A 12,566-nucleotide genomic window follows, 5' to 3' on the forward strand; every position below is an offset into this window, starting at 1 on the left:
GGGCTCTTGTAATAAGACGATTCCACCAAATGTTTTCGTCGACGACGTAAGAGGTTAGAAACAGGGGACCGAGGAAAGATTTTCTTTCTTGGTCTACTGTCGGGCAAACCATCAAGAGGTGCCTGATTCATTCTGTAGATTGTGGATCTTTACAAAGTCTACATGATTTTTCTTCGGACGCTGTACGAATTGTTAAGATTTCTTGGGTCGGTAGGAGGTTTAAGCGAGCTTTCAGTAGGGTTTTCATTAGCCGTTTACAGTGGTATTTTGTGCAGTATCCCATTGGCTCTTTGAGTTTGTTGAAGACTGGTGGTAGGTAGGCTAGAAGTTTATTCGAGACTGCTTTTTCGTTGGTTTTTATCCAGTCGAGCTATTCCATTTTTGCTTTTATTCTTAATGGATTTTGGATTAGTTCTTCTTCAGAGCATGATATTTCTTGTAGTGTGAGTTTTTGAGTATTGGCCCAGTCGTTTAGAAATTTGTTGGTCCCTTTAGCGATTTCCACAGAAATCATGTGGTATATTTCTAGGCTCTCTGGGTTCTGGATTTTTCTTAAGAGTTGGATGGTACTCTGGGCCACCACTGCCTCTAGGGAGAGTAGACCTAGTTCACGTCTTATTGCTGCAATGGCTGTGGATTTAGGTAGGCCTAAAACTGCTCTCCAAATGAAGCCTTCCAGTTTAGACCATAGAGTGGATGGGATTGCAGGGGTTGCGTCCATGCCATACGTTAGTGATGGAATTTCTTTAGACTTATACTACTGGATGGCCGGCAGTAGGCTATATTTGCCTATTTTCTGTCGACTGCCCACAGTTGAGCAGTTAGGTTTTTGGTCTTTGTCCACAGGGTTTTCTGCATGCTCACACCTCACCTCGAGCTGTCAATTTCAACTCCCAAGTATTTGAATGTTGACACGATTTTCAATTTTGGACTGGTCAAGATACCATTTTAGGGTCTCTTTCTTTTTGTTCCCCTGCTTCTGGAGAATCAGTATTTTTGTTTTCGATTTATTGATCTCAAGATTATTCTCCTTTGTGTAGTGGGCTAGGTTGTCGAGTTGGCGTTGAAGGCCCACCTGTGTGTGATCCAAGATGATTAGGTCGTCGGCATATAAAAGTCTGATGACCCTTGTATTTCCGATTTTCGGTGGAAATGATCTGATCGACTCTTGCGCGTCTTTGAAATCACCAAGGAAAGAGATGAAAAGTGCTGGAGCCAATGGACACCCTTGTTTAACTCCGCAATGAGATGGATGTGGTTAGAGAGTAACCCTTGGTGGTTCAATCGAACTGACACACTGGTGTTGGAGTGAAGGGCAATAATCGGTTCGAGAATTTCATTGGGGCAGTTCCACTTCTTCAGTTTGTTCCACAGGAAGATTCATGGAGCGCCTAGCAAAACATTTTCTTTAAGAATGTTTAGGATCATTATGCTGGCACCGGTGCTTGCGTTCTTCTGGAATCCCGTTTGAAGTGTGTCCATGGCCGGCGAAGATCGTGCCCAGTTCTGGAAGTGGGTCAACAGGATTGTTCCAAAAACTTTGCTGATGACGTCCAGCAATGCTATGGGTCGATAGTTGGAGGGATCTTCTCTGATGCCTTTTTTGAAGATTGGGACAATGACTGCTTGAGTCCAAGAGGTGGGGATTATCTTGTGTTCTTTTCAGTCTTTGAATATCATGCTCAGGACGGATGACCAGGCGTCAGGATGTTGCTTTAGGTCAGAGTTTGCTAGACCGTCAGGACCAGGTGCTTGTGACAATTTCAGTTTCGAGATGACTTTTTTTATATCTTCTTTGTCTGAGAGGTCGACCCAAGTCGCATCGGTAAATCGTTTTGTTCTCTCAGTGGGGGGCGCAGGGGACTCTAACAGTTGCGAGAAGTGGGTGGTCCAGCTATCTTCAGAGACCGAGTTTACCATTTGAGAATTGGGGTGATGGTTTGTGTTGTTAACGAGTGTCCAAAATTCTCGAGTTTTTTTGTTTGTTAGGACCTTGATCATGTTTTCTGCATCTGATTGGTACAGGGCAGCTCTGGTGTTTCTTAGCCACTGCTTATAGAGTCTCTGCTCAGTGCGATAGGTTTCCCATAATATAGTAGTGTTCCAGGTCGCTGCTTCTTTTTTTAGTTTTCTTAAGTAACGTCGTCTGATCACCAGGTTCCGGTTGTATGTGTGATTATGGTTAAGTGCGGGCTTGTGAAGGCCTTTCCGAGGTTTTTTGTAGGCGAGTAGCAGGGGAATGTAACTGGCCCTGAAGGTTAACTCATTTGCTTCGATGTCAGATGTTAACATTTTGTATTCATCTGACAGGGTTTTGATGTCGTTTGTGGTCATGCGCAAGCGAGTTAGCTGAGAGTTTGTCTCGAACGAAGCTTTGTAAAATTGCTGGTCTCGACCTCGGATGTTGCAGGTAAGGTGTAGTAAGTTGTGATTGCTTGCTTAAGTTCTGATTACTTCGAAAGAGTCTATTCTCTGGTAGATTTTTTCCGATACAAAGATGTAATCGAGAGTCGCAGAAGACTGGTCGTGCTCCCATGTGGGCATCATGGTTTGCTTACTACATGCGTTTGCTGCGTTTTGGAGATTTTTGGAGTTCATTAGCGTTACCCACGATTTTCCACTTTCTTCCGTCAGAGTATGTGCAGATGGGTTCAGGCAGTTTGCGTTTAGGTCTCCACAAATCAAGATGTTCGAGGTCTGATATTTGATCATTATCTCGTAAATGATGTTGGCAGCTTCATCGCAGAAGTTTGCTGAAGATGTTTTTGGCGATTCCAGTAGACATTGATTATGGCAAAGGCTTCTTTGGGAAATGAAGCTTCTGTAGGGATTTCGTCGTTCCTTGTCATAAGCACCGCCAGAAAAGCATAAGTAGCTGCTATTATCTTGGTAGTGGTTATATTTGATCCTATCCGAATCGCTGTCAGTATACCAGATGAAGGTCTGCCAAGTGGACCTTTGGAGGCCGGTGAATTCTCTAAAGTATACCCGTCCAGAGCGGGTTTATCCGTCAGCCAAGTTTCTTGCAGGCAGAGAATGTTGTGAACCCCCAAGTTGTAACTGCCGGTTTTTGTTAAATGCATGTGGCCTCTGGTGTTCCATGATGGACAGAGTTGGGTTATGCAGGTCTTCGTGGGTCGATTGGGGTGGCCGTGATGAGTGGTTGGTACCCCGCGTTTGTTGCTACCTTTTGAGGCCTTGTGTCAAGGCATCCCGTAACCAAGTCCAAGTGCCCTTTTTTGGCATGGCGTCTGGACAGACGGCGGTCAAGTCTGTTGTTTGTTTGGACCTTTCAGAGCGATCTGGTGATGTGGGTCTACGTTCATTGTGGCGAGGTCTTAAAGTGTGAGTGGTCGTGTAAGGTCTTCCATACTCTTTGTAGTTTCCGAACTCTCTTTTTGTTTCAGTTCTGCCGTTATAAGATGGCTCAGGTTTCGATTGGTCAGATCTGTTCGCTAATTTCCAAGTTGGCCTGGTGAAGTTGGGGTCGCGTTTTCTCGAAGGCGACGATGTTCTTCTCCTTCTTCCCGATCTATACAAATCCTCTGTTTGTGATTTGTATCTATAGTTATTGACCAATGGTATCTTGTAGTTTTCAGCCTGTTCCTTGGTGGTGTTTGCCACCTGGATCTCCATCAAGATGAAGCCCACATGTGCAAGTTTTGCATAAACTTATTGAGGAATCTCACAAAGTGCCAGGTTTTTGATGTGTCGGTAGGCCTTTGCCTGCTTGTTCCTATGGTAGGGCTCTATTAGAGTGAAGTTCTCTGACTTTAAGGTTTTGAGCGTGTCGACCTGTTTAAGTATCTTAAGGACCGTTCTTCTGTTCAGGATCATATAGTGGTCATCAGTCAATTTTTGTTCAATTTTGAACAGACGAACAGGGTTTGTAGGTTGGCCTTTCGCTCTATGGGCGCCCTCTTGTCGGTGATCTGATGGAGGTTTTTGTTCTTTGGTGGGAGAGTGTCTGGTCGAAGAGTTCGATTGGGTTGTCTTTAGTTTTTGGTACAGTTGTTCGATACTCGTGTCTTTCGTTTGCGTTCTGATGTTTGGCCCCGAGCGCAGGTTTGGAAGTAGGGGTTTATCGTTGGTTGTTTTGGGGCTGAGCAGTTGGATTACTGATTGTGATTCGGAGCTGTCTACAGTTTCCGTGTCCAACTCCAAAGATTCTATTGAGTCCTCATGTTGGGTTAGATCAATCAAGGAGCTTTGGCTCATGAATTCTTCTGTAGTCCTTGGGGATGGAGTAGAGTGGGTCATGGTGTTGGTAATGTTTTCAGAGTCTCTTGCGTCGTCTGTACTCTCTCTTAAGGTTTTTTTGTTTGGGATGGGCATTGGTTCAAGTGTGATCGCTTCTCCCCGGTGGGTAGAGGCTTGTTGAGAGCAGGCGGTTAGCTTCAATAGAGGCTGTTTTTTCGTTGCAGCTGTGAATGTTTGAGAGGCGTCGCTTGGTGGCACTGATTTGGGCACCTCTGTTGATTGTGAAGGAGTTTTGTCTTTTGGTTTTACAAACAGGGGAGCCGTTTACGTGGATTGGGATTGGGACAGTGTCTGGGTTTCCTTGTCGTCTGAACTAGTTTTTTTGTGATTCGTGGTTTGAAGGAGCTTTAGTTTCTCTTCCAAAAGGGACAGTTTCAGATCCCAGGATTCTCTGTGCTTCTTATTGTTTTGGTCCAGGGCGGTGATGAATCCTTCCACAAAGATCAGTTTCGTATGCATCATTGCTGTCACTGTGATACTGTCTTTTAGTGAGTCATTGATGCTTTCGCATAATTTCCCAAACGGGGCTAGGGCTATTGTTATAGCTGACATGATGTGTGCCAAGTCAATTTTCTTTTGTTGCTGAATCCTTGAGGTTTGAGGTGGCTGTTTCACTTAGTCTCCTGTTTCTTGGGAGAGAATGTAGTCTTGGTGTGAGTGGCGATAGTGGGTCTGTTGTGAGTAAACTGTCCTCTGTCTGAGTAGGACGATCCAAGTTTTTTGGTTTCAAGGGAAGTTGGTCAAGAACAAGTTGATTCGTCAGTTGAGTGGCGAGTAAAGATTGCTGTCTCGGGGTTGGGGATAGTAGTGGTTTGGTTCCAGTACATAAATCTCCCTTTAGAGAGATCTCTTTGTTTTATGCGTATTGTGTTTCAGTTTGACCTTCTACCTGTGGAGGAGTAAGTGTATTGGCATTATTCGTCAGTCCTGGGTTTCCAGAGGAGTTAGGGATTACTTTGGGTGGTCGAACAGGCTCTAAATTGGGTGCCGGCTGAGATGATGTGGGCGCGTTTGGGATGGTTGTGGTTTTCTTGTTTTGTTTCTCCATTGTAGGCATTTCTCCTTGAGTAGGATTGCTAGTTTCAGGTTCAGATACTTCAACGTTTGGCCGTGTTAGTTGTTTTTTTGCGTTTGCCGTCGTTTTTCTTGATTTAGTAGTTGGAGGGAGATCTTGAATTGCCTCGAGGATTTCTGCATCCGAAAGCTCAATTGCTTCATCCAGCTTTCTTTTGTTTTTTGAAAGAAGTCTTTTAGAGCTGTGGATAGTAGCGGGCGGGGCAGGTTTTTTCTTCCCTGTGCCTTTTTTCCTATATTTCATTTTTGAGTTTGGTGCCTTTTTGGGTTGAATGACTTGTTTGGTGCCTTTTGCCAAGGCATGGTCTTCGATAGGATCCTGGTCGAGTATCTCGAGGTCTAAGTCGGTGTCTCGCTGGCGAGGCTTGGTTGAGTTAGCATTGCTTGTTATGGAAAAGGGGGGGTCTTTGAGGGTTGAACGACTTACAGAACTTGTTTCCTCATTTCTTGTCCGGCTCTGCTCAGGCGTTGGTGAATCTTTCTTAGGTGGACTGTTAGTTGTTATTTTCTTTTGAAGCGGATCGTGCGTCCGGTCGATGTCGCTTTGCTGCTGTGGTGCCGTTGCTGGGTCCGTTGAGTCCATTATGGCGTGGATTTGAGCCAGGGTCAAGACAGGGGCAGGAGTTGAGAACGTTGGGTGTCGAGAGTCGTCTTGCGGTCTCACCAGAGAGCCGGCGGTCTGATTTACAGGTGGCTTTTGTTGGTCTGTGAGAGCTTGTGAGACCACGCTGTGAAGGGAGGGGTCCTCCTCTCCAGGTAAGGTCCGAATAGGCAGCTCCACCGTCAGGTCTCGTTGCAATCTGCTGTCCCGTTCTCTTCCTTCAGCGATCGGATGTCTTTGCGCTGCCCAGAGGGGGCTCTCCTCCTCGGCCTGTACTGCAAGCACAGGGGCAGACGCTGACCGTCCTCCGACAGTCGAAGCCTCCGCACCTCTCGCAACCAAAGGGGCCTGGCGGGAAGGCTGAGCAGATTGGGTGCTGGATAGAGGAGAGGAGAGGAACCCCGGCGCTGGGTACAGTGAAGGTGGAACTAAGTGGTTCCGGAGATCCGTAAAGTCTTCTGCGACAATAATCGCCATTGCAGTGTTAGTTGAGTCATTTGTAGGGGTTAATGCTGCCGCAACTGAGAAGGTTGAAGGGGGGTGAAGTGGTGAAGCATGTTGGGTGTCCTGACCCACGTTTGGACTATTATGCTGCAACATTTGGTGCTGTGGGCTTAGGAAATCCAAGAGGGTGGAAAAGCCCACATTTGCGCCAGAATCCAGGAGAACCATGCAGTTTTGCGCACACCAAAATGGTCCCCTGACCTGCCACCCACCAGTGCAAAGAAAGATGGTTCTATTCAAAACCCGTTTTTATTAATGTCAAAAATCGCTAAGATCATGGTCCCAGAACCACCAAACAAAAATCCAACTATGGTTGAGTGTTTTACTTTACTCTACTACAGATCCACATCAATGCCATGTCATGCAAGGATCATATACTATCAAGTAAAATCCTTTCCTTTTGAAAGGTATTAATTCAAGACAGCTGTCGAAAATAGGTGCAGTACTGGCATTGGACACTGACCGGCGCTGGTGCTCTATAAATCCTGACAGGAGAGCTGTCTTGCAGAACTATGCAGTGAACAGAAGGGGGTGTTATGTAATTAAAAGTTCAAAAGACATGCCTTTCCTGAGAACTCTTAACACCCCAGAGACCCACACCAGGAGGCAGGATATAGCATGGCCCTGTTGATTGAGAGGGAGGGGACTTTCCTGCAGCCTGCTGGACCCAACACAATAGACCCTTACAATTGAATGGAGTATGCTGATTTGGGTGTGGACTGTAAACAGAGCTCTGCCTGAAAGGAGAGGCATGTGATCCCTGACTCCCCCAGTTCCTAGGGGCGGGCCAGACAGGACTGTGGATTCATATTGCAGCAAATATATGTTTAAGTTAAATGCTTCTAAAATCTTGTATTAAGCTCACAGAAATGTACAATTTGGGGATCCTGAAAATGAAAAATGCCCTCACGATTTGAGCCCAAATTCCACTTCGTACGGTGTTATGGGACCGAACCCCACTATTTATTAATATTGCAGACACTGTGTTTAGGATAGAGACATAGTAATTTCCAGTAATATGCTCAGGGAAGGGTTGCAGGTCTGTGTAAATTTTGAGGAAAAAAAAAATTGGGCGAAAGTCACTAAAAAGCACAAAATGTTGCCATTTGTGAACCCAGTCTCTGAGGGGGATCAGAGTTGGGCGAGAGTGTATCTTAAATTAATCTGTGAAATGTGTATATAATTTCAACGACGTGTGTATCTGGGAAACCTGTTAGTTATGAAAAATTCATTTTCTAAGTAAAAGCAAAGGGGCGTTTCTTTAATAGACTGTAAGACTCTGACTCACTCTGACACACTATCCCTTCTCAAATCAGGTCACAGAGAATCCTTGACCTATCAAATCATGAGAGGGTTGGGCATGCAGAATGAGCCGACCCACCCACTTTCAAAACACATAAAAAGAGACTGCTTGGACAGACAGAGATTCACTTTCCACTTTCTTGCGGAGCATTTTGACGGACGACTTCACATCCAGATTCCAGACTTTACATCCAGAGATCCAGAACTTAACTACAGAACCTAAAGCAAAGGCCTAACCCACAAGCTGAGAACTCTTCTCAGCAGGCCTTCAGAATCCAGCAATCCAACCAAACTATTCTACAGCCGGGCGAGCTGTTGGATTCTTTGCCAAGAACTTTTGCCAGAACCGGTAGCAGACCCAGAAAGCAGTGCTGTATCCAGAGAGACCAGACCAGATCGCTGTGAGCAGAACCAGAGATCCAGACCAGCAGAGCAGAGCTGACCCAGATAGCTGTGACTTCAGAACCAACCGCCCGGAGTCCAGACCCAACCGGACCAGACCCTGACGGCCTATTTCAAATACATAGTGTGAGTACTCAGCCAGAACTGTGCAAAACCAATCTCTTAGCTTAAAAATAATCTAATTCAAACCATTTCCACCTATCTAGAACTGCATCATAGAATTGTGTGTCCATCCTGTTGATCCAAAACCTTCCACAGCGCATCTGTCATTCTGAAACTTTAATTTCATTTCTGAAAATCTATCTCCACACAATCGTCCGTATCTTTGGAACCGTGTGGGCTAGGGACGGGATTTAACTTGCATTTGAAAGCTAAGAATCTAAGCTTTCCAACAAGCCTACACTTTCTACTCCCGATAGTTTTTCCGTAATCGCGCTCGACGCATTCAGAAAGATTGCCGCGAATTGAAAAATTAGCTCCTGTCAAAATCTCTGCTTTCGCTTGAACTGCTAAAATTCGTTTTCAACCTACTAATCCCTCATTGAGTATTGCCAGTGTTACTTGAACTAACCTTAAGTAGCTATCACCTACCCTGAATCTCATATAGGGAATTAAAATCATTTTTAGCATAGTTTCACTTCTTTCAAAACCACATTTAAAGTATTTTACCTGTGTTTTAAAATCATCCCTGTGATCTAAGCTTGCTAGGGGGGAACTGAACTACATTTGATTGTATTCCTGAGAACTGTGTGCTCTCCTTTCCATCTTTTTATATTGCATAAGGGGGGGAGGTGAATTGCCAAAAGGGGAAAAGTGATTACATTGTCTTTTGTTGAAATCAAATCAAGGTTACTCCTGTGTTGCATTCTTTTCCATCATTGTTTTTCCTTGAAACCATAAAAGTATTCCTAGTTACCTTATCCTCCCTATACTAACTCTTAAGTAATTAAATCAGTGTGCTAGTGTTACATCACCCAGTGTTGATCACTGTCATATTCTTAAGTTTGATATCAAATATTAATTTATTATAAAAGTGTGTTATATATATATTGTTTAATTTTCCAATAAAACTTTTAAATTGCAAAACAAACCTACTTCTTGGCTCAGTGAGGTCAGGGGGATTCAAAGAGAGGGGCGTTATATAAGGGTTTATCATCCAGAGTATAACTTGTCATAAAAATATATAAATAAGGGCTTCCCTTGGGCGTCCCAGACGAGGCACTGACTTAGTGGGATTGCTGAATTGAAGTCACTTGACAGATTGGGGGCTCGAGCCGGGGATTCTGGATTAGATCTATCACTTGTGCAGATTAATACAATGTGCTAACTGACAGGATACATAATCCTGTTGGATCACCACGCCATGTTACACTGTAAAAACACCCCTCAAAGGAACGCTCTAAGGAAATGGTCTGTAAGTCAGGATGGAAATCAAATTCCAAAATGACGACCTTGGTAGATATCAAAATAGCCAGAGAACACCTCTTACATAAGCTATTTGTGAGAGGTGAGTGGGCTCATCAGGACCAGGCGGTCTGGTTGCAGGCAATCGCACCCCAGATCACTGAAACAGGGTCAGATATACGGATATATCAGGGTCCCTTACATGTGGCCCTGAGTGAACTATATATGGCCCCTAAGGCCAAGGATGAGCACAAAAAGATTGCCAGGGTAGCGGCATATTTATATTTATATATGGGAGCCATAGAGGACAAATGTGCTGAAGGCCAAGATCTGGCAAATAGGCAACTGATGGCATTAGAGAAGGCCCAATCTGACCTGGTCTCTTCTGAGCAGAGGCTGCAGAGGAGCCAGGAGTCAGAAAATGATAGTATGCAGTATATTATTAAAATAAAGGAGGATATGGATATCCTGCAACAGGAAAAGTCTGACCAGGATAACAGATTTCTGGCATTGCAGAAGGAGTACCAAGGAGGTTTGGACGCCCTACTGCAGAGCCAGAAAAAGCTGGAGCAACAACTAGACTTTAACAGGGCATGCACAGAGCAGGTAGCCACCCTGCAAATCCGACTAGACAGAGAGAAAGAGGAAAGCAATAAATTTATTTTGAAAAACCTGGATACCCAGGCAGAGTTTGATCAAGAACGCCAGAAAGCTGGTGCCTTTCAAAGGCAAAGGGACGACCTGGCGGCACAGATGCAGGCTCTTAGTCAGGAAAGGGACACCTTAGGCCAGGAAGTCTGCCAATTAAAAGAAAAAATTGAAGGAAATTACCTGGCCCTCCAGGGGCTGGCTGACCTCCAAAAAGAGCATCAGAACTTGTGAGAGCACACCAGGAGGGTGGAATATGCTCTGGCAAGAAAGGAGCAGGCCAGTAGGGATGGGACTCAGGAGGTAACCCTCCTGCAGCAAAGACTGGCTCAGTATTCCAGGACCAACCAGGAAGCGCAGAGAGAAAATGAGGCTCTCTGTCAGCACAATAATAGGCTCCAGCAACAGGTAGCCATGCAGGAGAGACTGATAGAGTCTAGTAAGGCCTTAACTGAGGAACTGAAAGCGCAGGCTCTTGCATTGCAACAGGGAGCAGGGGCTGACAGAGATGAAGTTCGCTGGGAAAGGGAAACACCTGAGCATAACCTCAGGAGCCCTAGTGCCAGAGGCCTTCATCTCTCTCAGTCCTTGGACTCTGCCACCCCCATGTCCCCTGGCGCACATGAGCACAGGGTCACAGGGAGGGCAGATTACTATCCAGCCAAAAGTATGGGGTTCATAGGCCAGTACCTCCCAGGAATGGATGGGCGGGCATCCGGGTATGGGCACCTAAGCACAGTGCAATTTAGTGGGGAACCCAAGGAGAGTAGGCCCACTAAGGGCATCCTGAAAACCTCTGCCCAGTTAGGTCAGTGGGGGGGTACCCATCAAATCCTGGCAGCAAGGAGGGATCTGAAGACTCCTCTGAGCGGCTCAGGACACAGGAGACTAGGTCCTCACATTCTGCCAGCCATTCCCAGGCTCGCAGAATCCGGGAAAACCTGGAAGATCAGACAGGCACCTCTGAGAGCAGTGCCTCTGAGTCAGAGGATGAGTGGACCAGGGTTACCCGAACCAAAAAGGCCAATAAGGCAAAAAGGGCCTTGCTTAAGGACCCCTTAAAGCAGATCAAGGCAATAAGGAGTGTCATCACCCCTTATCACAAGAACGCCAAGTATTCTGTTTGGGAACACTTGGAGCTTTATGAGCAAATGATGGAGACTTTCCATTTGAAAGACAGCAGTAGCTGCATTCAGTATGTCAAATGGACATTCTCCCCAGAATACTCAAGATTCTTTGCGGGGCTGGAGGACCAAAATCATTCAAGATGGTCCACCTACAGGGCGGCCATCTTGAAACATTTTTCTGTTCAAAGAAATCCCCAAGAGGATCGCAAGGCAGCCTACAATTTGCAATGTGGGGAGGATCAGGCCCCACAAGAATTTGTGCAGGAGTTAAAGTGTGCTTTTGCGCAGACTACAAAAAGGGTACGCACGGACAGCAAAGAATTTGTTAATACATTTTTCCATGCCTTACCCAAATACATAATGACCCAGCTCGTGAGAGACTTTTACAAGAAAAGATCTTTAGACTGGGTCATTGAGCAAGCCACCCGCATCTATGAGGTGCAGAAACCAGTGGAAAATAAGAATCAGCCCAAAAACCCCAAAACCAACAGCACCCCTGCTGCTGCCAAGGTGGCAGAGGTAAAGGTTGCCCCCGTTTTAGATTTGGAGATGGGGGGATCTAAAAACCTGGCAGCACCAAATAATTCTAAGCCCAGAAGGCCCTCGAGCCAGTCACAGACAGGGAGTCGAGGAGGTAGTCCCACAAATGTGTCCCTCGCTCCCCTGACTATGTAAGTCCCCGCTATAAGGGAAACAGTCCAATACTGGGTTATGTGTGGACTCCTCCGGCCCAAGGGGGGGTATCCAACCAAGCGCCCAACCCAGGGAACTTCCCTCCGCACTTCCCCCAGGAGGGCAGAAATTCACCAAATCCTGGGCAGAACTTGTTCCCCAGGTATCCACCCAACTTCCAGCCTCAAAATCATCCATCCTTCTTTCCCCAATTCCCTGAGCCCAGACAACCGAATCCAGGAGAGGGGAGGCCAAGGGTGGAGAGGTACCCAAATCTTCCCAACCCAGGGTACTATCAGAGAAGGGATAGCTACCCTTCCCGGGATCAGCCCAGGGGAGAAAATAGAACCCTGTATCAGCCTGAGCGGGTTTCACAGTTAGAGCGCCAGGTCCAAAATATGGCACGGGATCTGGGTCACATACTGAGGGCTCAACAGAACCCTCAGATGAGCATGCCACTGCAGAATGCCCCAAACTCTGGGCCTGGTGCTCCAGAACAATGACGGGGGCAGCCCCCCGATAACCCACCGGTTCCAGGGAGGAGGCACAAGTGGAAGGGGGGCGTAAAGCCT

The sequence above is a fragment of the Ambystoma mexicanum genome, chromosome 2p, assembly GCF_040938575.1.
Source record: "Ambystoma mexicanum isolate Mex_15411 chromosome 2p, UKY_AmexF1_1, whole genome shotgun sequence".
NCBI classification, from domain to species: Eukaryota; Metazoa; Chordata; class Amphibia; order Caudata; family Ambystomatidae; genus Ambystoma; species Ambystoma mexicanum.